This window comes from Pithys albifrons, chromosome 11 (genome assembly GCF_047495875.1).
Source record: "Pithys albifrons albifrons isolate INPA30051 chromosome 11, PitAlb_v1, whole genome shotgun sequence".
NCBI classification, from domain to species: domain Eukaryota; kingdom Metazoa; phylum Chordata; class Aves; order Passeriformes; family Thamnophilidae; genus Pithys; species Pithys albifrons.
Genome location: NC_092468.1, coordinates 1,946,223 through 1,971,863, shown reverse-complemented (window position 1 = coordinate 1,971,863; position 25,641 = coordinate 1,946,223). Strand labels below are relative to the sequence as shown.

Below are 25,641 nucleotides of genomic sequence, written 5' to 3'. Positions count from 1 at the left end.
CCAGCCCCAGCCAGGCACCCAACAGCCCGAGCCCCCCAGAAATGGCATCAGGGCAGGGGGAGGGCCGGGCGAGGACATCCTCGACACCCCTGGAGTCTGTGCCCTCCTGGAGAACAGCAGCGTGTCAAATAACAGCCATCTGGTGTATGAATCTAATGGAGTCAGGAATCAGAAAAGGAGTTTATCATCTCCCTGGCTTCTTGCAGGATTACAAACCCTGGGTATTATTATTAAAATAACCAAATATAAGCATGTACTGGGAGGAAGCAGCAGGGAGAACAATAGGAGGCTTGTGTTTGATTAGTGATGCAAAAGCACCCGCAAAATAAAAATAGGAGCACTGACAAAATCCTGCATTCAGCTCCAGTCAAACATTCCCACCAGTGGGCAGAGGAGCTCACAATGTCAGGAACATCCAGGAACAAAGGTTGGAGAGGGCAGAGTTGCACACCTGGGGCAGGGATGGTGGACACAGCACCCACCCAGCCCAGCCCAGCCCAGCCCAGCCCAGCCCAGCCCAGCCGCCTTCCCCTTCCAGCTCCAACCCCAAGCCACTGGAACACACACAAGAACACCCAGCTGGGTGGCAGAGTCCTGGGGAACACCCACAAGAGCAGCTGTGATGGACTTGGATCCGGAAGAGCAGAAGTTCTGCCTTCTTTCTGCACCTCTGAGGGAAGGAGGGGAGGGATGAGCATGACCAGGGATGAAGGTCAAGGCTGAAGGATGACCTGGGCTGTGCAAGCTCTGCAATAACACTGTCTCAGGGTGGACCAGAATTCATCCACTTGGTCTTTAAAACTCCTTCTGAACAATTTGCAACCTCCAAATTAGTAAGACACAGGATTTCCATATTTTCACCACATCTTTTCCTAGCAAGTAGGGAGCAGTTACACTAAAACAGGGTGTTCCAAAATCTACTCTGATGGGGCACATTTTAAAAGAATGTCTGAGAGAATCCCCCCTTTCCCTATGGAGAATGGGTAACATCCCAAAATAAACCAGGACTGAATGTGACAACGACACAGATCTGGGTTGAGAAATTCAGGATTTTGTGTTCCTTGGTCTCATGTGAGCCAGCACCACTGGGACAGCTCCTGGGGAGGGAGAAGGGCCTGGGCTTTGGTCTGTGGGTTCTGAGTTGAGCTGGCAAGAGAAAATGAAAAGGAATGCAAATTTCTGACTTACAAGATCAAAGAAAGCACAAGTTAAAAGTTAACTCTCTTATTTAAGACCTAAAAGTCACCAAAGCACCAGATTTCTCCACTGAAAATACAACAGCAGCAGCCTGAGAGCAGCTGTGCCCAAGGGGGACCAGGAGGGGAGGAGTGGAGGGAGAGGTCCCTTCTCCAGAGGGATCCCTGGGCAGCACCATTTCCAACCCCAGGTACACCTGCCTGGACTCCTGCCTTGCCCTCCCTCCCCTTGCAGAGCTCAGCTCTCAGCCAACACCCCCACGGGGCACAAACAGCTCCCAGACTGCCCTGGCATTTACACAACACACCCAAAAATGTTAATTTACTCCCTTACCCTACAGCAAAAAGGGATAAAGTCAGGAACTAGAAGGGGAAGGACAGTAGCACATGCAAGAAGTAGAAGAAAAAGATCTCTATACAATGAGAAAAGTCAGAATAAAAATAGAAAGGAAAATAATTTTCAGAAGTTTCCAAGGGTTAATTGCACTGACATGGGGGGAAGAAAAAAAAATAAAAGAAAACCACCCCATAGGGAAAATTAGTGAGAACAAAATACCAGGAAGACTCCAGGAGAAGAAAACAGCTTGCACATGAAGTTTCAGGTGTTCCTCTCTGTGTGGTTTGGTTCAGCACCCAACACTCAACCTCATCTGTGTCTCAAGAGCTCAGATTAAAATCTGCAAGCACAAAGGCCCTGAATCTAAGCAAGATAACTGCCTTAACTCATTATGAAATAGAAAAACAGCCATTGCCCCAAAGTGATGGCTGCCACACAACTGTGTGGGGTTGCAACCAGTTTGGTGCTTTCACAGCACACATCACACAGCTCTTCTGGTGCACCACTGGGGACTAACTGAGCTGATCAAGATTAGAAAGAGAAATAATTTCCCTTCTTCTCACTGGGACAAAAACACTGGCAAAAGCAGGGGACTCTGGGAAGATGCTCAAACACAAGTCTATGCATAAGTTTAGTTCAGTATTAATGTGAAAGCAGAAAAAAAATGTACCAAGTACAATAAGGGTATAAGAGAATAAAAATCCAAAGTCCAGAAGGGACCACGTAAGTACCAGAGAAAAGCAGACAGGACTTCTGAAAGGATCTGTGGGCAACAAGTAACTAGACCACCTGGTAACCAGTGGCAGTGGCTGCAAACAGCAAAGCCAGAAGTATTTAAAAAATTATCTGCTCGCCATACTTGGAAAAGACAGGATAATTAAGTATTTCCAAGCCAATTAATAACTAATAGGAATGCTACGCAGCATCTGCTAGGCGTAACATTTCTGGTTGGCACATCATGTTGATTTGAGCCCAGTCCTAAAATAACCATTTAACAAGTTCTCCAATCCTGTGACCTTCAATTTGAATAAGTTGGCGAATGACTAAAATTGCAGAAGACTGAGAATACCAATATTGTGCCAATATTCAAAAATAGCATGTTTGTTATTTATAGGCCTCGGGAGCTGGATGATGATCTTGGGCAGAAATCCTAAGCCCACCTGTGACAGGGAGGGATGGCTGTGCTGGGTCAGACCAGTGGCCCAGCAATGCCAGTGTCTGTCCTGCCTCCAGTGGTGCCCAGTAACAGGCACAGGGGAGCACAAAACCCAAGCAAATCCTTAACACTCCTTGTAGCTTGTTCACTGACTCCAGTAGAAAACTACGGGAGAGATGGGGGTGACTCAAAGGTTAATTTCATAATTATCCAGCACTAGGGCTGTTAATAAATCTCCTCAGCACACACTTGGTGGAACAAGAGGGACAGCACTGGGAAAACTTCCCACCTGGATGAGTAAACAGGTGAAGTGAGACAGCAAATGATTCTCCAACAGGCAAAAGTCTGGGTAAATATTGGCATAGATAAGGTGGTGAGAGGGGCATTTCATTGTCAGGTTCCAAACTCCTGTGAAATCTTGGATCCATTCTTCCAACCCTGTAGGCAAACATCCCTCTTCTGAGTGTCCTGACCTTCAGCAGTGTGGGGGTGGCAGGAAGGAAGGAAAAAAATCAGAATCACAGAATCAAGATTTTAACCAGAATGTCCCCAAATCTGAGGCTCTGGAAAGTGCTCTCTGCAGAGGGAGGTGACTGGCACTGCAGTTGGACAGCAGAGCCATGAGGTGGGACCAAAGGAAAGGAGAAAAAGCCCAAGTGGGGCATGTGCAATGCCCTGAGAACAGCTGAGCTGCAGTTTGAGTCAGGAGCCCTGTCTGGGAGGAAAGTCTGTTAAAACAGGACAGCCCTGGTGATTCCAGATCCTGTCCCTGAGCCAGAACAGCCCAGAGCCCGTGGGTGGGACGTGACACCCACACGAATTAAGGGTCACCCCCAGGGTAGGACAAGTGCCGTTCAACAAGGCCAAGTGCAGGTCCTGCCCTTTGGCCACCCCAAGCCCTGCAGCGCTCCAGGCTGGGCACAGAGTGGCTGGAGAGCAGCCAGGCAGAGGGACCTGGGGGGACTGAGGGACAGGAAGCTCAACAGGAGCCACCAGTGTGCCCAGGTGGCCAAGAAGGCCAAGGGGATCCTGGCCTGGATCCAAACTAGCGTGGCCAGCAGGGCCAGGGCAGTGACCCTTCCCCTGGACTCTGCCTTGGGGAGGCCACACCTTGAGTGTTGTGTTCAGTTCTGGGCCCCTCAGTTCAGGAAAGAGATTGAGGGGCTGGAGCGGGGCCAGAGAAGAGCAACGAGGCTGGAGAAGGGACTGGAGCACAAGTGCTGTGGGGAGAGGCTGAGGGAGCTGGGGGTGTTCAGCCTGGAGAAGAGGAGGCTCAGAGGTGACCTCAGCACTGTCTGGAACTGCCTGAAGGGAAGTTCTGGCCAGGTGGGGGTTGGTCTCTTCTCCCAGGCACTCAGCAATAGGACAAGGGGGCACGATGGGCTCAAGCTCTGCCAGGGGAAATTGAAGTTGGAGAGCAGAAAGAAATTCTTTGCAGAGAGAGTGCTCAGGGATTGGAATGGGCTGCCCAGAGAGGGGGTGGATTCCCCATCCCTGGAGGTTTTTAAGGTGAGCTTGGCCGTGGCACTGAGTGCCATGATCTGGTAAAGGGACTGGAGTTGGACCAAGGGTTGGACTTGATGATCTCAGAGGTCTTTTCCAACCCAATTGAGTCTATGATTCTATGAAAGCCAGGGGGCAAGTTTTGGTGACCAAACTCTTCCTCCACAGGGGCAGGGCTGTCCCTGGAGCATCGCTGGAGCCCCCCAGGGCAGAGACATGAGATCTGCCTCTGCTCAGGGAGCAGCAGCTTCAGTGAGCCCCAGTGAGACACTTGGGGCTGTTTAGCCATGGAAGCAGAGCTGGAGATGGGCATGGACTCATAGGTATGTAATACCCCTGTTAAAAAAATAAAGGACACTTGTACCACCATTTCACAGTCTTCAAATCAAAGTTCTTCCAACTTCTCTTACCTAAAAGGGAGATTTCTCTACAATAAAATCCCCTCCCCTACTGTTGCCTGTTGTGTTTTTGGCCATGATGGAGCACTAACACCACACAATGACTTCCTTGGACCTTGCATTGCCTCCAGTAGCACTCCAGAAACTAAAAATGAAATTAAATAAAGACAGCAGAGGCACTAAAGGCAACAACAAGACAAAATGCACTATGTGGTCCCTTGTTTAAGCGTGAGGTTGGTATAGATTCCTTTTTAAAGGGGTTTCTGAGTTGTTCCCCCTACTCTCTCCAGATGAGCTCTGCATTTCAGGCTCCTCACCACAATAACTCTGGGAGGTTTAGGAGCAGGTAAGTCACTGTGATGCAAAGAACATGCACTGATGAGGCTGAGGAAGTTCAAAAAAACACTTTTTCAGACTTTTACCTTCTGAAAGGAAACTGCCCAGCTCCTGAGACATAAGGAAAAGTCTGGAACTCCCCCAGGAAGGAAAACAGTGCTACACAGGAGGCATCAGAGCTGCTGAGAGGGCAGCTCATGCAGCAAGAGAACAACAGCCTGCCCAGATTTTCAGGGGCAGTGGCCAGCTGAGCCGAGGCCATGTGAGAAGAGCAGATCTATTTGTTCAGGGACACAGTCACAAAATAATATTCCTCTCAGAGAACATGCTGAAATCGAGTCTTCCACAACAATAATTAACTCTAATAGAGTTGCCAGCAGTGAGAAATACTGGGGAAAAAAATGAAAAATAAGTCTGTATAAATAGCAGCTCTAAGGGACACTTGCAAAGGCAGCTGAGCCAATGTCACCACTGCTCTGCCAGGTGAGGGGCTGCAAAAGCAACGAGACCTGACAAAGCCTCAGTGCCACGTGGAAAGAAAAGTCCTACAATTTATGTTATTCCCATTAAATGGCACACAAATGGGAAGCTTTTGCAGAGTGAAATTAATGAAACTGAAGAAGTGATTAAAAAATGCAGTCCAATTCCCCAAGGTCAAGTGTTGTTCAGAGGAAAAAAGAAAAGCACCTACATAAATATAGAAACAACTGTGAGCAGCTGTGCTGTAGATAAAGACTGGGGATGGAGAGGATCACAGTCTGAGCACAAATTATAAATACCCAGTTGTCACAAACAAGGCAAATTCTGTCCATTGACAGGAGCACAAATGCCTGATCCTCTCAGTTTTATAAGGCCTTCTGTAAAGTCCATTTCTGGGTCAGGCTTGATGGGAAAGAGAGAAACCACACCAGAACTAAAAGCAAAGCCAGGCAAGCTCTGAGGGAGGAGTGAGGTAACTCCTCGAGGTGGCTCAGCCTGAACAGAGTAAAAAGAAAAGGTAAGACTGAGATATGACCTATTTCCATTCAATATAGAAATGGTTTCTGCAAAGAAAGAGGGAACTTACCCTCCATGTCTTCCCTGAGCAGGAAAAGTAATGGACTCAAACTGCAACAAGAAAGATTTCCTCAGGCCATGAGAAGAACTTGTCCAAGTGGTGAACTGTGAAGCACCAGCCCAAGGAACTCGAGCTGCCTCCTCTATGAGGAGGTAAAGGGCAAAAAATCATCTCACAGAAACAATAGTGATGATGCCTTGATGCAAAAGGTCAAGATGAACTTTTGGAACCTCTCAGGCCTCTTCTATGAAGATACTGAAGCACTGAAGTTTTCACAGCAAGAGCTGAAGCTCAAAAATTCCTCTGATCTTTTGCAGTACAAGGTCTCACCAAATTAAATCTTTCCATCCGTGTTACTGTTATTCAACCTCTCCAAGGAATGTTATTCAGATTTGTACCAAAAACTGCTGAAAGCCCATTAAGACAGCAAAATTCAAGCATTTATAAGTCAAGAGACTGCCAGAATAGGGCTCTATATTTAGCACTAAGTTTCCTCTGTAGTACTGTGATAAAGTTCCTTCAGGAACAGTAGATCAACCCTATGTAAATATTCTCAAGGCAAACAAACCTGCTCAGCACCTTCTTCCCAGACTCACATCACTCCTGAAGCTTCCAGGAGGTTTTGCTTTTCCCCTCTCTCCTAAGGGGCCTGTGCTCCCCAGCACTCCCTGCAGTCCTCAGGAGAGCCCATCAGAGGTGTCACGACGCAGAATTACTCACTTCATGAAGGGTTCTGACAGCACTTTACATAGTTACAGTCACCAGGAGCAGAATATGGGGATTGGGACACTAAACTTGCCAGCAGTGGGGTTTGATCCTTGTTTTCAAGCACAGTGTTGGACAATGCAGTGTATGAAGGAGGCACCACAAAGCCCCCAATGCACCAAATCCTTCCTGACTGAAGTGACAGAGCTGACCCTAAAGGACAACCAAAATGGCACATGGAACTGAGCCAATGTCCCAACACCCCAACCCAAACCACCAGCTCTGGGTTACACAGGATTTGCCCATCCAGAGAAAAGGTGGTTACACAGGATTTGCCCATCCAGAGAGAATCAGCACCACATTGGTAAATTCAAGTTGTGGCTTGAATTGAAAGTGCATAAGTGAGAGCCATGTTCAAACCTACACCAGCTACAACATTAACCTGGAACCTTCCAGGGCTTCACAGGGTGTTTTACAACCTCCAGCCCTGCAGAGATGTCCCAGCCCCCCTCAGGGCCAGACCTTCCATCCTCCAGCCTCCTCTACCCACTCCTGCCATGCACTGAGCACTCCCATACAGAGTGCCTGGTACTGAACCACAAGGAGCAGCTAAATTAGACACAGCAATGTTGATGAAGCAACTGATGAACTGTTGTTGATGAAGCAAGGACAGGGTGGCTCATGTGACTAATTGCTTTCAGAGATGACACCAGGTTCAAATCAAGGGAGAATTTAATTCTTCACCAAAATACTTCACCTTAATTATAACTCGTAATGAGAGACAGCCACAGTCTAAATATATGGATGCTCTGCCTCTCCAGCACCCACCACTCCTCATAGAATGGTAAAAATTGACAGCTTTTATATTAAGAAATGAATCCCAAAATGCAGCTCCATCTCACATCTTCCTGCAATCCCACTCAGAGGTGGCTCAGCCACATCCTAAAAATACATATCTGGAGCTTTCTCTGCATGAAGTATCTCCCTACAACAAAGATCACACAAATGTAAAGAAAACGTGTAGAATAAAACCATCCTCAGCCTCCTCAAGTGAAACAACAAAATGTTTCCCTGCATTACACACAGATCCACTCACTAACTGAAGAATCCTGTAGATAATTTTAGTTAAAAGACAAGAATAAATGGTTTTTCAGCTTGCATCTATAAAGAAATCAAGAAACTGTTTTTTTTAAATATCCTCCTAAACTGAATTCCCCAAAGCTTACAGAATTTCCTCAGCAGTTGCTCCTTTCCAGTTCTCCACATAGATATATGCAGTTTGCTGGCATATAAGTTTCACCATTTAATTTTTAATGCATACAATAGATGCAGTTAAATTAAAAAAGCTTCATGTATGACACAGAAAGAAGAGATGAAATATTCAAACCACATTAAGCATCATGCTAACATCAAAGGCAATGCACATTGCAAAAATCACAGGCTCACATGGGAGCACTGGAAGGGAATGAGACAAAGAAGCCTCCTGCCATTTCCATCACATTTCAGAAGTGACAAAAGACCATTCAGACTCACGCTGAGGACAGAGGGGAAGGACAGGACACTTAAAGACCAAAAGCCATCCTAAAGGTCCTAACCCTGTGTCCTGAGTGGTCTCTGTCATGTTCAAAGATGTTCTTACATGGCTGGCCATGCCTCAGAAAATGGAATTGTAATTAGACAGGGGGAAACTCAGAGAACAGGTTGGTCAGAAATGGGAAGAGTTTACACACCTGACTCTCCCTGCATGAGCTGCCCAGTCCCTACTGCACTGGCAAGTTACAACAGCTGCTTCAAGAGAAACAAACAGCTGAAAACACAGTTCTCCCATTATTGAACCCAAAACCTGCTTAGATCTCAAAACAAACCACAAATCTCTGCCTTTTCTGAAACTTCACTGGTGTCTCTGCTCCAGCTGCAACAGCCTGGATCCACATTCTCCAGCCAATCACCAGGGAAATACCATGAAAAAGTACTTAAAACAGTGGAAAATGATGTCCTAAAGTTCAAACCTTACAGAATAAACACACCTGAATGAACAGATTCAAACACTTTCAGAGCTCAAGCCATACTGGAAGGGTTTAAACAGTAAGATTAACTTCAGCTCAGCCCATGCAGACACCCCTTTGGCACTTGTGCCTCCCTGTTCCCTCCCAGGGGAGTGATCCGTGGGGTGGGTGCAGGTGGGCAAGGCCAGCAGGGCAAGGGCTCTGCACACAGGACAGACCCAGGTGATTTGTGGAAAGAAGACTCTCTGTCCAGTGAGGTTATAGAGAGGTATGTTTATTCCAGGCCCAGGTGCAGGGGGGAAGCTCCTCCAAAAAACGTGCACACCTGGTGGAGTTAACAACTGGTTTATATGCAAGTAAGTTATACATATTATTATTTCTTCATGCATACACATTATTTTCTTAGAGAGGGTAGGGTTATTATAATGAGTTTTAAGAACTGATTTCCATTTTCTCCACCCCATGCACCTCTTTCTTTGTGCCTTTCCTCCTGGTAATTCAGGGCAGGGGTCTCTGGTGGTCTTTGGGGATGAAGTCAGCACTCTTCCTCCCCTGAACTTTTTACCTTTTGCTCAAAACTTCTTCAAACTGGATCTGCTGGCAACTGTAACTGGTCTAATTGGTGAATTTCTCTACTTATCTTGTTCTTCTGACATATATTCTGATTTATCTTCATTTCATTGGGTGTCCTGGCTGTTTTAATTAGTCCAAGGGGCTCTGGGGCCTCTTGGTATGGCATCCTGAAGGTCAGGTCTGTACCTTGTGAGTTTTGCCGTATGTTATACACTGAATTTTATAATAACTACCAAGCAAATTCTGTGAGAGGTATATCGATTAATAACATTATCAATTAATAAGCATAAGTCTCTCCAGTCACAGAGCTGAGCTCACCTCACTCCTGCCTTTGGGGGGAAGGTGCATTTAAACCCCAGGCCAGTGCAGGAGTGAGCACAGGGCTGTTCCACACCCCAGCATGGCTCAGATCCCCCGGGGCAGTACCTGCTCATTGCTGCACCGAACGCCCATGTCCATGTGCCTCCCCTCAGGTCAGGGAAGCCAAGCTGCTCTCGGGGGCTGCACCATCTGGGACAGTCCAGCACGGAATTCTTCTCTCTAGAAAGAACAAAAAAGCTCAGAATCCAGCCCAGAATCCTGCTGGAATGTGTTTCAGTCCTGCTCCCAACACCAACCCCAAACATCGCCTCGGCACATCGGGATGTTACGTGGCACATTGGAAAGGCAGCAGAACACATCCAAAATTTAGTGTGCACTTTCAGAAAGAAGCTGGGAGTAGAAAAATACCTCGGCATATTTAGTACTTCCTTTCTTAGCACAGGCCCACACTCTGTAATCCTTTTATGGTACAATTTTAATCTAAATTAAGCAAGCAGCTCCAGTAAAAGAGCTCAGAGCTTTCCATGTTACAAAATTACACCAGGATGGGATTAGCCTTTAAAATAACATACTTGAGGTAATCTATTAATGATATTTTACACTTAATTTCATACCTAACTCCAAGTTATTTGTTTTACTAATTTTAAGTAAATTTTACAAAAAGCATAACTTACTGCAGTCCTCCTACACATACACAACTCCCAACACCATTACTCCTGGTATGACCAGAAACATTCAGGAGAGACAACAAATACTGAGCCCACTGCACCTTCTCCCCACCCCACACAAATCCAACAGGCTGCAAGACTCAGCCCAGGCCTTCAGAAAATTAGAGACCATCCACACCTTGAAATTACAGAACTTCAATGCAAACACTAAACTTGCTGCTCGTAAAAAGAGATTATTATCCCTACCCACACACATTGTTTTCTTCATATCCATCATCAGACAACAAGGTGACTCCAGCACTGAGGAAGGGATTCAGAAATACCAGCACCAGAGTCTTGCCAGAATTAAGAGACTTCAGACAACCAAATCTGTGTGGCCTTGCAAAAACAGGCACCTCCTGCCCCGTGTTCTGCCCCACAACTCTGCTGCTCTCAAGGCCACTCCCAGCATTAGGAAGTTCAGCATATTCTAATTTTTTGCAGAATTACAAGCAAAAGCCACTTGTATTTGAGAAAAACACTGATCTTGTCACCACTGCCATTTAATTTTAGCACTGTATCAGGTTTCTCCTTCTCTCTTCTAGTTTGCCACAACAACAGGCACTTGCACATTATTTCCAGTGAGTAGAAGCCTGTGAGGTCCAGGTGAGGCTGCACTAGGAGGCTGTATGTGGGCAACAGCAGGATGAGGATACAACAATATTCTTGCACAGGAAAGAACCAATTTGCCCTGTACCACCCCTGTATTAACATTTTAATTACAGAATAATTTCCAATTAAAATCCAGGGTAAACATACATGTATTTTTACAGCTTTATTTGCCAACCTTTAGAGGGTTTTATATATAATACAAATATAAAGATTTGCTTTTGTTCACATGAAAATCACATGGTTTATTACATCAATTAAAAAAGCCCCAAAAGCCAGTAATTACAATTTTTACCACTATTTTAAGACAGGAACAGTGTGTGTAAACACAAGGTGCATTTTCTTGCTTAAAAAACCCAAATATTTGAGCAATGAAAGCATTATAAGCAATACTACAGATCAAACAGATTTGAAAAACATTAAAAAAAAGAAAAATGTATTTGATTACATTATCCTTTTAAACACAGTTCATATATATATATAGAAAACAGCACATAAAATTGGAGAGATGTTCGTAAGAAACATGAGACACCAGATGCCCACAGTTGGCCAAATGCCACTGGAATAAATTACTGACTTTCACAAGAGAAAACACAGCTTTGAAGGACAGCTTTTAAAGCATCTCTTGATAACTGGCAGCCAAGGTAGGAATGATCAGTGCCCAAAACAGGAAGGGACTTGAGAGGCTGAAGGACCTTCATGACCAAAGGAGTTCAGCTCTTCCTGCACTTCCATTCCCACCACCTTTTATAGCATCCTGTTGGCTTCCAGCACTTGCCTCCCACAGCAGCCTGAAAGATTCCCTGAAAGATTCCCTGCATCCATAATCCAGAACCAGCAGGGTGTGTGGCAGCTCCCAGCTCCTCAGGATGCATAAAACGCACTGACTGGGTGCAAAGTGCTGCTGTGCACAAACACAGCCCCCAGGTGTGGGAATGGGCTCACACACACACCTGCCTGCTGGGGTTCTTGTCCTCTGACATCAGCATCATGGATCCTAGGAACTCTTTCAGTCTCCTCTTTCTCACCCTACCCAAACACTGGCAGAATTCTGACTCTTTGGATTCAAGCACTAACCCCCGCAGACGGATTTCTGTTTAAAGAACCAAACAAACAAAACATTCAGTTGGTTAAACTTGGTTGTAATAATGCCAGAGTCATGGGCTCAATCCCCTGTGTGGGCCATTGACTGGAGAGCTGGACTCGATGATCCTTATGGGTCCCTTCCAACTCGGAATAGTCTGTGAGTCTGTGATTATTTGCTTTGAAATCCTTCCACTCGTGGAGAAAGACGAGCTGTGCTGAGATGGATCGGGCACTGTTGGCAGCAGAGCTGGCACTTCCCTGCCCGTGCCCCCTCCAGCCCTGCCCCGGCCGCAGCTCTGCCCTCCCACACTCCGTCTGGAGCCCGAAATAAAGGGGTTTGTGCCAAACCAATTCCCCCAGGGAGGTGCACAGACTGCGTGGGGGAGGCTGGGCCGCGTTCCTCAGAGAGGAGACTCTGCCCCATCGCAGCCACTCTGCAGCAACGACGCTCCCGAAGCCTTGGGGAGTCCCATCCCCATCCCATCCCATCCCACCCCACCCCATCCCAGCAAGGTGGGAGGGTTTGTTGGTTTAACTCGTGGTTGATTAACAGCTTACCAGCAAGTTTTCAAAGGTTGAACTCAACACACGGCCATGGCAACAGCGTTGAACTGGTTGAACTGCCCTGCAGTCCCCCTGGCGTGGGGGACAGGAGTCCCTCGCACACCATGAGCTGCAGCAGTGCCAGAGAGAGTGCTCAGGCATTGGAATGGGCTGCCCAGAGAGGGGGTGGATTCCCCATCCCTAGAGGTTTTTCAACTGAGCTTGGCCGTGGCACTGAGTGCCATGATCTGGTAAAGGGACTGGAGTTGGACCAAGGGTTGGACTTGATGATCTCACAGGTCTTTTCCAACCCAATCCATTCTATGATTCTATGAAACTGCAACCCAAACTCCTGTTTTAGCTGAGAATGTCTCTGGCAGCCAGTGAGAACCCAACAAAAGTGCTTTTCTCACAAAGGAGGAGCTTTCCTTGCCTGCTGCACTCCCACTGGCTGCCACACAGGATGCAAAGGCCAACCCAAAAATCTTTCAAGTTTGATCCTTCAATGCAAGGCAGTTTCATCACTGCTGCCAAATTTATCACTGACACCACAGCTCCATGACAACTCACTGCAAAACAAAAACAAAGTCAAATCTTCAATTTAGGGCTTGCTATAATTTTGATTTCGACCCCAAGCGTGTTACTGAACTGGAAAGGGCTGATGCAACCTTAAACCAGGAAAAAACCCGGAGTTACAGCCTCATTACTAATTCATCCTGGCTGAAGCTGCATACCAGCAGCTGCTGCCTCTCTCAATTAACAGCAAATATTGAACAGTATTGTCGTTTAACAGTGTTTACTGCCCTGTCCAATGCCACTTTCAAACGTTCTGGCACAATTTAAAGCATCAACATTAATAAACAGAGCTCAGTTTAACCCCTCACGTGTCAGCAGAGCTCAGAGCAGAAGTGTTTTCCTCGCTTCATGCACCCATTAGATGTTTGGCAAAGCTGGAGCCCAAAGACTCAAGGTGCCACCACAATGGTGTTTGCAATGCAGAGGCCCATGGGGGGCTTGGCTTCTGCAGGGGCTGAGCACGAGTGTGAAAGATGATGGGAGCCACTCCAGCACAGCAGCTCTCTCTGGAAATGACTGCCAAAAAGTGGAAACAAAAGAGGAGAAAAAGGAGGAGGCCACACATTCAGCCTCTGCTGCTGAAGATTTAGAACAACAAAACCAACAAAACCCCCAAATAAGTGGGTAAAAATAATTAAAAACCAAGACAGAGCCATTCTGCAGGGAGATCACAGCAATGCTGTGCCTCCTGACCCTCTGCAAGCGAAATGAAGAGCCCACATTTGTGCCTGCCTACCCTCTGCCGTGCCCACCACTGCCCTTTGGCCAGGCTGGGTCTGAGGCCAACAAATACACAAAGTGCCACCTCTGTCCCTCTGCAGCCACCTCTGCAGGTGCTCCAGCCCCACCTGCTGTGGTGTTGGCTCTGCTGGAAGCACTGGTGGACAAAGGGCTGCCCAGATTCTGTGCTACACTGGCAGGATGTGCTCCCAGCACAGCAGGAGCAGCACAGGGACTCTGCCACAAGCTGGGCCAGGGCCAACGTGTGGAGAAGGGAAGGGATGCTGAGCCAGCCCAACTCCCTGCAAGGTGCACACTGGTCACTTAGGTACTGTGTGAAAAGATCAAGCAGCTCCTGTACCGCATTTGTTACAGGAAAAGCTAAAATAACACCATTCCAACTGACTGAAATTGGAGGAATTCAGTTATTTCTGAGGTCCTGGACCTTTGTTCTACCCCTTCTGCAGAGGGAACTGTGCTACAAGCAAGGGAGCTCCAAGGAGTGATGCTCTGAGGGGCTTGTCAAACATGAAGGAATGGAATACCTTGGAAAAGCAGGCAAGTAAAAGCAGGCCCAGGCTCTGAACAAACCCTTCCTGGTTCAGCACTTGGCTGCAAACCCTCTCATTTACTCAGTTCCCCTCTGCCTGCATCCTGTGCACCTCTAACACCCAGTCAGGATCCCTTCCCTCTGGGTTCCTCCACCACCTCTGTGCTGCTGCTGGGTCTGAGGTGTTCAGATCAATCAGGTGATGTGAGTAACAGCTGCCATCTGCTCGTTGTTACCTTCCTCTGCTCTCCCGAAGAGCACTCAGCAGTGGAGTGCTTGTTCCACCCGGGCTATTTTGGGAGCGTGGGCTCTCAGCACCCAGGCAGCACTGCTTTAGGCTAGAAAAGTTACATCAAAGAAGTAGACCATGCTCTGGCAGGGAAGACTGAGCACCAGGCCCTGTGAAAGCCTCTGAACAGGCTCAGAAATAATCATTTCCTGCAAAATACCTTCACTCCTGTGTGCCCAAGAACCAGAACTACTGCCCAGGATTCACTCCAGGCACAGAGGAGAAGCAGATGAAATGGGGGCCTTTGAAGGTATCTGAGAGCCCTCAGTGGAGACCAAGTCAGCCCACCCACCTTAGAGCACCAGTAGACAACGTGCTGCAGCACTGGGACACCTGGTGTGAGGAGTGAGCAGCTCCCACCCAGCTACACCACCTGGCACAGAGCACTGAGAACACAAACAGGTACCCATAACTGAGAGCAACTCTCTGCCCATGGGCTGGGGTGAAACCTTCCAACTCACAGGGAATATGAAGCATTACTTACACCAACAGCTGCTCCCCATATGCTGTGGTCAAGGAAAAAGCAACTGGACACACAAAGATGGGCCAGAAGGGAGAGAGGCCAGTGGAGGATAATTTAATTTCATTGTATTTCTTGCAGTAGCAGTGTCAAACACAAAGAAAAAATCATCACAGTGTAGGAGGCTGAAAGATGAAGCAGTGAGGAGTCTCTGGCCCCATAAATGTTTAATTTGAGCAAAGCAGCAGATTAGTAGTAAGCCCAGTTCTGCTGTTGCTGCTGAACTGCACACTCCTGCTTTGATTTCTACATGACACAAAGTGAAAACCTAAGTATAAATATAAAATAGGAGAAAAAGAGCAGGGAGATTTTTCTACCTGGCACTACAGATGCAGAGAGCCCAGGCCAGCAGCCTGCTCATCCCTCCCTGCACCACTGCACAGAGCAGCAGCACGAGGGGAGCAGCACACACACAGTGCTCCCAGACCTGGATTTCACAGCTTTGACAACCCAGCACAGCACTGGGGAGAACAAGAGCTACTGCACCACCCCGGGAGACAGCAAGGGCTGCAGGGCTCTGATGCTGCCTGCTGAGAGAACTGGGAAACTGGGGAACCACAGAATGAAGATGCAGGTGGAAACACTGAAGTAAATGGATCCCCAAAGGCCCTGGAGCAGGAAAAGGACCCACCTGGACCTGTTCCTCTTGCAACACTGGCCCTACAAGAAAGGCTGATTTTCCTCTGTGCTGTTTCCCTTGCCAATAAAACCCATCAGAAAGGATTCACTCTCCCCATCATTTCCTTTAGTTACCCCCATCCCACTATAAAGAGTAAAACTCAGAGTGGTTAAATGAATCCATGAGGAAAGAAAAGTTGGTAATTAATGTTCCTTCCTGCCTAAAATGCAAGAAGAGTCTGAAAAAGAAATTAATGCTTTCCATGACCTTTCTGAGGTCTCCATTTTTCTTCCCTTTCCTGTTTTTACTTCCTTCAAACTGCCACCTGATCCCCATTATCAGCTTCTTTCCTCTCCACCTTCAGAGAGGAGCCTATTTCTTTTCTCTGATAAATCTTTCTCATCTCAAACTTCACTCTGTTTCTTGGTTCTACATCCACTTGCTGCAATTCATACAACCCCACCAGGATATCCAGCTTTCTTCCAAGTCTGCAATCCTAAAGAGCACTGTGGCTTCATGAAAACCAAGCACAAAGGTTCAATTAGACACAGATTCTACCCCAGCAACACAACTTTTATTGGAATTATGTCACTTACCCCAAAGCCAGCTCTCCCTGAGTACTGAATGGACAAGCATGGAATAAGAGCAGGAAAGGCCTTGGCTTTGCCTTCCTCATTCCCAGTAGGAGAACCTTATCCTGTTGGACACCCTGTGAGTTAGGAAACAGCACATGACAAATGCTGCAGAGCTCCTGAAATGGTCCAGCCTCTGGAAAACCTCCACACAACAAGTGTAGGTCATCCATGAGTACAGGTTTTCTTTTCTGAAAGTATTAACAGATTTAAAAGCACACACACCAGGACTGTCATGGTTTGCACTCTCCCCAAGGCTGGGACTGTGTTTGACAAAGTGATCCTGAGCTGCAATTCACACAAGTAGTTTTCTTCTCTGAGGTAGTAAAAAAAACACTAGAAAGAAACAGAAACCCACAGCAAAGCCTCAATTAACCTACAGGGACACAACTACATGGTGCAAGTGCAGACACATCAGAAGCCTCTTTTTCACTGTAATTTGCTGCTGGGAACAAACTTGCAAAGCCAAGAGAGCACCTTGGGCTCTTCCACATACACCTGATGCAGGGAGGCATCACCTCTGATAAAGCAGGACCTCAATTTTCCCTGCTGGCTGCTCTGAATCTTCAGCTGCCCAAAAGCTGATGTCCTGGCATTTCTCCTTGCAGCACAGTGACCTTTGCAGGCCTCTGGAGAAAGAAGCCAAATCCAGTATTAAAAAGATACAGATGGCAACAGAAATGCCAATGTGCTCTGCTACTCAAATGACAGAAAACATTAAATATTTACACTGCCATTATGATATGATTCTACTGTAACTGCAACCTCCCATGACACAACCTGATGAGAAACTCTGTCTGAATGCACAAGAAAGATGGCACTGAGTAAGTGAAACGGTCCCACCCCTCCTCACACACTGGCTGGTGCCCTCCCCCTCATGCCAAGGCTGCAGAAGGGAGAGCTCTGAGGAAGCAGTTCCTGGACAGACTCACAAACACCTCCAGGAGACTCAAGCACAGGAACAGCTTGTGCCAGGGGGATCCTCCTCACCAGGGCCACGGTGACTTGGTGACTCCCCAGAGCAGCACCCTCTGCCCCAGAAGAAAGCACAGACACACCAAATACTTGAGCCATGGCTATGCCAAACCTTCTTCCTGCCACCACCAGAGCTGGATTTTATGCCTCACTTCTCACAGGAGAGCCAAAACCAGCAGCAGTAGTTCTGCTCCTCCAGGACAGAACCAGCTGTAAGACTGAGATCAGCTCAGTTGGTTAAAACCTGGCTGTAATAATGGCAAGGTCATGGGTTCAATCCCCTGTGTGGGCCACCGACTTAAGAGTTGGACTCGACGATCCTTGTGGGTCCCTTCCAACTCAGAATAGTCTGTGATTCTGTGTGATTCTGTAAATATTGGCTGCAAACATTTATTCCCACAGGGGGAACTGTCTGTACTTGCTGGCAGCAGTTGAGGGCAGGGGAGTCTCTCTTGTGCCAAACAGCAGACAAAAACCAAACAGAAAAATGATGGCCCCTTGCACACGCAGCAGCCCCTGACCCCACAGAGCACTGATGGAGCCACGTGTTTGTGTTCAGGCTGCAGATCAAACACACACTAGAACAGCTGTGCTAAACTAAACTATTGGGGCTGCTTCAAAGCAAACTGGCTGAAAAGGTGCTCTGTCCTTTATGCTGTGGGTTCCAGGGGGAGGAAGGGCCACCCTAAGGGTGTGGAACCAGAACAGCAGAAGAGGATCACAGGCCTGAAGGGGACAGTGGTCCTAGCCAAGATTTTTCCATCAGTTTTACAACACTGATACCTTTCACTCCATAAATACAATCCCAGCTTGCCAGAAATGCATTTCTGACTGAGCACAGTAAATAAAATACACACCACAAACAGAAAACAAGGGTTAATCAATGCTCTGTGTGTGTGTGAAGTTCAGCCACATCAATACAGACTGTCAGACATTTTTCCCCCATTTTCTTCAACCAGAAAGCACCCAGGAATTCATTTTTTTCATAAGAAATTCTTTACAAAAGCTGATTAATAAACCAAGGGGTTTTGGGGAAAAAATCCAACTATTGAAGTTCTACTGTGGGACAGTATTTCCTGCTCCTGCCAGGTGTCTGTGTGAGCTGCAGACCTGAAGGTCAGAGCTATGTGCTGACATGGATTTGCTGACTGACACCAGGAAGACCAAGAAAATAACAGAAGGAGCATCCACAACTTGGTATGTTTTGTGAAGACCATACTAAGGTTTCTGTAGGAGGAGAGTTCTGACTGGGATATAAATATGAACTAAGCCCTGAGAAACTGCCCAGTTCAGCTGCTGAGGACCTGCCAGCCATTCTGTAGATCAATTTATAACCTGGTAAACTTCAGGCTGAAGAGATGGAGAGAAGTAGCAGGTGGCCACCAAGGTCTTTGCTATTGCAGCTTCAGTACATACTCTCCTGCTCCAGGCAATCACTTATCTCACACGATTCCCAGAAAGACCAAATTGTACTTCAGAGGTTGAACAAAGCTCAGGAAACATTTTCACTCAAAAAACATCTTGGGTACGTGAAGCAATCAGAATGATGGGGCTTTTTGCTCCTGCCAAGAGCCCAAGGTAACAATCAAGAGAGAGGCACAGAGTGAGAGTCTGACTGTAGATGTCATTTTTATAGGTTGGGTTTTGTGAATATAATCATCTGAGACAACATGAAGGACAACTTCCTTTAGCACGTGAGAAGAGCTTGCTGAGAAGAAAAGCACATTTAATGCTCCTTCTGCCTCCCCTCTGGGCTGCCTTGTATCCTGCCCTGTGTAACAAACAGGGGGCTCACACTTCTCCCTTCCATGGGCTCCCTGGGGAAGCATCCCAGGCACAGCCTCACTGCCCTCAGCAGTCCAAAGGCACAGGAGATGCAGATAATGAATCTCAGCTGCAGAAGGACATACCTGACTCTGACACCCACCAAAACCAACCCTGATGCTGAGAAACACAGACCAGGAAGGGCAAGGGAAGGGATTGTATTTCCACCTGAGTGTTAGTTCCTTTGCTCCAGACAGGTCACAGTTCAGAATGAGGGAACAGGCAGTGCAAGTCAGTTCCCAGGCCCTGGAATACCCCCTGCAAGCCCACACACACTGGCCCACCTTGTTTGCTCAGAGCATGACTGGTCATCCCAAAGGTGGGTGAAGAGTGGAACGGGGAACTGCTCAGGAGCTGCCTTCAAAACTCACTGGGCAAAGGGAACAATGGAATGAGCTGTGGTGGCCTCTGAAGCCAAACTGCTGACAGGAGATTAAAGACACAGCACTATCAGAAATGACTCCTGAAGATCAATCCTCCAGCACAACGCTGAGTTAGCTCTTTGCAGAGTAGAGCAGAATCTCATTCCCTTTCCTGAAGAGCCCATTGCTTCTCACAGGTAGTTTACTGATTGTTGCCTTGGGCTAGAAGGCTAACAGCCAAAAATACAATGGCTACTGGTGGTGCCTACTGAGCAAAGAGCCTGTACATGGCACTGTTGTCCAACACCAGGACACCCTTCCATTCCTCCCAGTTGTCTTCTTACACTTGCACTTCACAAAGAGACTGAAATTCTGCCTACTGGTAATTCCCAGTAAACCATCCCAAGGTGCTGCAGTGAGAAAGTTGAAGATGTCTCTCACACAAGCCTTCCTTTCAACCTCCTGGTCCTTGGATATGCTGCTCAGAGACATCACTTCTACTGCAGTGTCACACTTAAAACATCTCAATCCATGACAAGAGAAAAATATAACACCCTTGGGAGAGAAGGTGAGAAAATGTGCATTAAAAAAGTACCAGATTCACTGCTCCAAACTTCAGCTAGACAGTGAAAGGGGTTTTCCAGAGTGTGAGCTGCTGTGCCCTCCCAGCAGCAGGACAGCAGAGCCCTGGGGTGAGGGCAGGCCTCCTCTGCAGCCAGGCCAGCACAGTTTGGGGGCTCTGGGCTGGACAGAAATGGCTCATGATGGCTCAAACAACACCAGGCTTGAGAGCAGAGAAGCCTTTCCTGGCAAACATGCAGGTCAAAGAAAATCCCATATTCCTTTGACCTGCACATCTTACAGAAAAGCAAATATTCATAGAGTTTGCCTAAAAACAATTAAAACATCAGGAAGAATGAAAATAATCCCTAATAAACCACTTACATTGGTTGCTGCTACTCACCCTTCTTCTGTTCCAACTTCTGGTCCTCTCCCCTCTCACCAGCAAGACTGAGAGCTGACACGTCCCTCACCCTTTCCTCCCCTCTTGTTGAAACCTTATTTCCACTGCTCTAATAGTTCTTGACTTAACTGGGACAAGGAAAATTATTCTGGGCTTCTCTGTCCTAGCAGTTAGTCTGTTCTGTATTAACCATCCAGAGCTCTGCAAAATCATACAGAAGCCCCAGGCAACATTCAAATGCTTCCTTAAATTCATGCTTTAATCAAATTGCCCATTTTTACTGGACATGTCTATAGCCACATACACACACATATATATAAGAACTTTCAGTATAAAAATCCTTCAAAGTTAATAAAATTCAGAAAAGCTTATTTAACAGCATCCATCCCAAGGGATCCCAGTAAGTTACACTTCTAACCTCAAAACAGACCTATTTCTTAGGCAAGATGGGGGGTTCCCCCCATCCTTTAAGAACTATGCAGAAGCATTTATAATCCTTAAGAACAGAGGCCTTAGCAAACATTACACACTAATGAAATGCAGAATTGCACCCACGAGTTTAGGCAAGGAGCTGAAAGGCCTGGCTTTCCAAAGCTGGCTACCCCAGTGCACCCTGAGCCTGTTTTACTCTGAACTATCCCATCCAGCCACCCAAAACCAAAGGGGAGGGGTTTCTAAGCAGACTCATCTCAGACTCTGACCTTTCCTTTGTATCCTCTGATGTCCAATATCAATAGCACTAAAGGGATGCAAAGTGTTTCTGGACAACCCCATTTTTCACAGCAATGGAATTAAGAGTTTGGTTTGCCTGATGGCAGCAGTTTCCAAACAACACCACGTGCCCCTCTGAAGAGATGAGCTCCTTTCAGAGTAAAGCAAAATGCACCTGCAGTGACCTACCCCTGACTCCCCTCCAGAGCTTTGCCACTTCTGGAAACAGCAAAGGGAGGTTTTCCTTTCTCTACTGTGAGAAAGGAAATCCCTTGCATTTTTCAGATGGCACTTCCCAAACCCTGGCAATCATTTTAACTGCAAGAGACAACATGATACAGGAACAAAATGAGTTTCTAGAGGAGAAGCACATCCAGAAAAGCCTTTGCTTTGAGTCACATCACCTGTTTTGAAACTCCTCTTTCAGCCAAAAATCAAGGCAGGTTTCCATTTCCTGGATTCTATGCCTCAAACAACCACTGTTCAAGTTCACCACTGAGTTATGCTGTCCAGGTTCTCAGTGTAAAATACTCCTCCATCCATGAGCAAGGATTTAAGCACAGCTCAGTGAGAGGTCCCCTCTGCCCATGCTGGCTCTGGAAACAGAGCTGAGATAGCAGCACAGGGCAGAGCAAATAAAGACACCACTGCAATCCCCTCTCAGATAAGCCAGCCAGGTGCCCAGGAAACACAGCAGAGGAGCAGGAATGCACCAAGCAGGAGCTTTGTCAGACCTGGGATTGCCTGGGCTGAGATACAACATCCTCTGCTACTGCTGCAATTTAATCCAATTGCCCATTTTTACTGGACACCTCTATAGCCACAGATATACACATGAACTTTTCGAATAAAAATCCTTCAGTGTTAATAGAATTTTGTCAAGCAAACATTCAGTTTTCCCCTTTCTGACCTGCCCTCTCAGGAGAGAACACAACCCATTGAAGAGCAGATAGCTCAGCTCTTCAAACACAACTGGAAAATACAAAGTAGCAGCAAACAGACCATCAGGTTTTGGGTGGTAAACTGTGAGTAAACTCAGTTTTTACTTCCTAAGTGACAGTTGCCATGGACAATGGAAGGATAAGGAATGATAGGACAAGGAGGAATGGGCTTAGAGTAAAGGAGGAAAGAGTCTGAGCAACGAGGCTGGAGAAGGGACTGGAGCACAAGTGCTGTGGGGAGAGGCTGAGGGAGCTGGGGGTGTTCAGCCTGGAGAAGAGGAGGCTCAGAGGTGACCTCAGCACTGTCTGGAACTGCCTGAAGGGAAGTTCTGGCCAGGTGGGAGTTGGTCTCTTCTCCCAGGCACTCAGCAATAGGACAAGAGGGCACGATGGGCTCAAGCTCTGCCAGGGGAAATTGAAGTTGGAGATGAGAAAGAAATTCTTTGCAGAGAGAGTGCTCAGGGATTGGAATGGGCTGCCCAGAGAGGGGGTGGATTCCCCATCCCTGGAGGTTTTTCAGCTGAGCTTGGCCGTGGCACTGAGTGCCATGATCTGGTAAATGGACTGGAGTTGGACCAAGGGTTGGACTTGATGATCTCAGAGGTCTTTTCCAACCCAATCCATTCTATGATTCTGTGATTTAGATTAAATATTGGGATGAAATTCTTCCCTGTAGGGTGGGCAGGCCCTGGCACAGGTGCCCAGAGAAGCTGTGGCTGTCCCATCCCTGGAAGTGTCCAAGGCCAGGTTGGACACAGCTTGGAGCACCCTGGGCTGGTGGGAGGTGTCCCTGTCCTTGGCAGGGGGTGGGATGGGATGAGTTTTAAGGTCCCTCCCAACCCAAACCAGTCTGGATTCTGTGAAATCCCCCAAGTTACTGTCAGCCTTTTTTTTGATGTATCACTGACAGGGCCCTGCCCAAGCTCCCAGTGCCCCTGAGTTCAGCCAGCCCTGCTCACCCTCAGCCCAGGGGAGGCTCTGGCAGTGCCAGGGCAAGGGCAGGACACAGCTCACCAAAGGCACGGTGCCCACTCAGAGCCACCACCTCAAAACCTCCGTGACAAAGCACTCCAGAGGTGGAATAAGACGCTGGAGGTGGATGAAGGAGCAGCTGAGATTGCCTGCACTTGCCTTCCCAGGCTGGGACTCACTGGAGCACAGTGGAGTGCATTAATAACAATCTTAGAAGGAGTAATAGTGACTTCATTTATTTTCACAAAGCCTTTCTTTGCCCTCATCTTCACTGACTACCAGTGTCAGAGAAAGGTCAAAACAGCTTAATTTTCCCCTGCACTGGACAAAAAGGCATGAAGAACAGCCAGTAAATTTAGCTTATTTCATTTATGCTGTGGCTTAAGAAGGGGAGAAAGAATTTATTATCATCAAGTTGACCCCATCATAACCTGGCTGCTTTTATCAAGGCTGTGGAAATTAAAAAGAGAAAACCAGAGATTAAACTTGAGATTAAAAAAGATGCATCAACTCAGAGTGGTTAGATCTCAAGGAAAAATAAATTGTGGTAACAGACACCAGAACACAGAGCTGAGCAGCTTTCCAAACACAGCTACTTCAAAATAACAGGCTCAGGCACCACAGAAAGAAGACCCAGTCAAGTGGTAAATGAATTAAGTATAAGTTGATCGTGGTCCTTTATCAGTAAAATGAAACTTCTCCTTTACTCGGGAGCACTGAGCAAACACTGTTTTAACAGAAATGTAATTCTGTTTCAAGATGGCAAATGCAATGGGCTTGAGAAACAGTATCTTGACTGATAAGGCAACTCGCAGACAGGCAACACCACCTGGCCAAGTTACAGGGGCAGCAACCAATTACTTGTACCACTCCAATCAGTGCCTGAAAGGTCCACAGGACCAGAACTTAAACAGGTTTTAAAATGTATCCACACAATATTGAAACGTAGGAAAAGTTTACCATGAAAATAGAATTGTTTTACTCTGGCAGTTGGAAAACCACCACAGGAATCTGAAGTGATACCTTTTCCCTCCAATGTGACTGCAGGTTTCACAGGTTATTCCCTTAACTAAGTGTCAGCTTAATGGGCTCTGCTTAGCACAAATTATTATCTTAATAGCAGATCTCAATAAAAGATAAACATGCAGTGGCTTTTAGTCTGGACCCTCACTCTCCAACAAAACTGGGCTGCAGGTCCCTCCTGGCAGAGATCAGGAACTGCTGAAGTTTTGTCCATGGGAAGTTAATTCCTGTGCAGTGGGTGAACAGTCTGGTGCTGATGGTGCCAGCAACTGGATCCCATCAGGCCACAGTGGGAATACTTCACATCCAGCTGAAGCAACACAAATGGTTCCCAACACAGCAAGTGAAACATCCCCCAAAGCCCACACACCCCCAGCAGCCCAGCTGGAACACATTAATTCAGCGTGGGGATGGATGTCCCCAGGGAGCCTGGGGTGCCTCAGGCTGCTCACACTGCTTGTTCCACGGCTGAGCTGCACTTACTGGGCTGTCAGTTCATGCCATGGAACCCTCAGGATTTCCAGGAAAGAGAGAAGCCCTTGATTAGCTGGACTTCAAGTGTCTCTAGATTGGCTGGAACAGCTTCCCTTGGCAGAAAGGGATAAGCAAACCCTGGAAAGAGCAACAGAGAAAGCAAAGGTGTTTCAAAGCTGGTGCAGTTCTGTCCCACAGCTCCAGTGGCCTGGTGAGCTGCCCCAGAATGGTCTCAGCCTCCCAGCACTGCCAATGCTCCCCTCCCACAGAAAACAAGGGTGGCAACTGATTCTGGCTGGGCAGCATCACTCAGCTTGGGAGGCTTTGCCCAAGGTTCAAACTGTCCATATTTGGTCAAAATTCAGGTTAAATTGATGCCACATTTTACTCCTAATGAGATGAGAATTTTCTGCAGAAACAGAGAAATTTTCAAATCCCATAAGGCCACAAGTGATGACAGACCAGGGGCACACAAGCAAGGGAGAGAAGCCACCAGGGACCTCTACACCTATCCAGGGTCTTCCACACAGGACAGACCCCTGGGACAGTCTAATACACATGAAAAACAGACACAAACCCAGACTGTGGGCAAAACCAAGTGGTCATCCAAAAATCAGAATGTGTGCACACTGGAGGCCAGTCCTGTGGGGTGTGGGTGGGCCAGCAGATAACATGCCCTATCCCCTCCCCAGCAGAGCTTCCCAGTGAGCACAAACACTTGAAGCACCCTATCCCCTCATGGAAGCCTCAAATCTCCTCAAGGAGACACCACCATATCATCATATGCTGCCCAGAGAGGCTCTGGCTACCCCATCCCTGGAAGTGTCCAAGGCCAGATTGGATGGAGCTTGGAGCAACCTGGGACAGTGGAAGGTGTCCCTGCCCATAGCAGGGGGTTGGTTGGACCTGGATGAGCTTTAAGACCCCTTCCAACCCAGACCAGTCCAGAGTTCTGT

The 25,641-nt window shown here is 47.3% G+C and overlaps 1 protein-coding gene across 4 annotated transcripts in view; it reads right to left on the bottom strand.

The window, feature by feature from the left end:
• The window catches only part of MAP3K13 (mitogen-activated protein kinase kinase kinase 13), a 78,323-nt gene that overhangs the window by 39,552 nt on the left and 13,130 nt on the right, over window positions 1-25,641 (bottom strand). For 3 of the 4 annotated variants that reach the window (XM_071566094.1, XM_071566090.1, XM_071566091.1), the window contains one exon: window positions 9,694-9,807. The exons of the other annotated variant lie outside the window; for it this stretch is intronic. The gene's annotated coding sequence lies outside the window, so the exon portion shown is untranslated. The remainder of the gene's footprint in view (window positions 1-9,693; window positions 9,808-25,641) is intronic. 4 annotated transcript variants of the gene reach the window in all.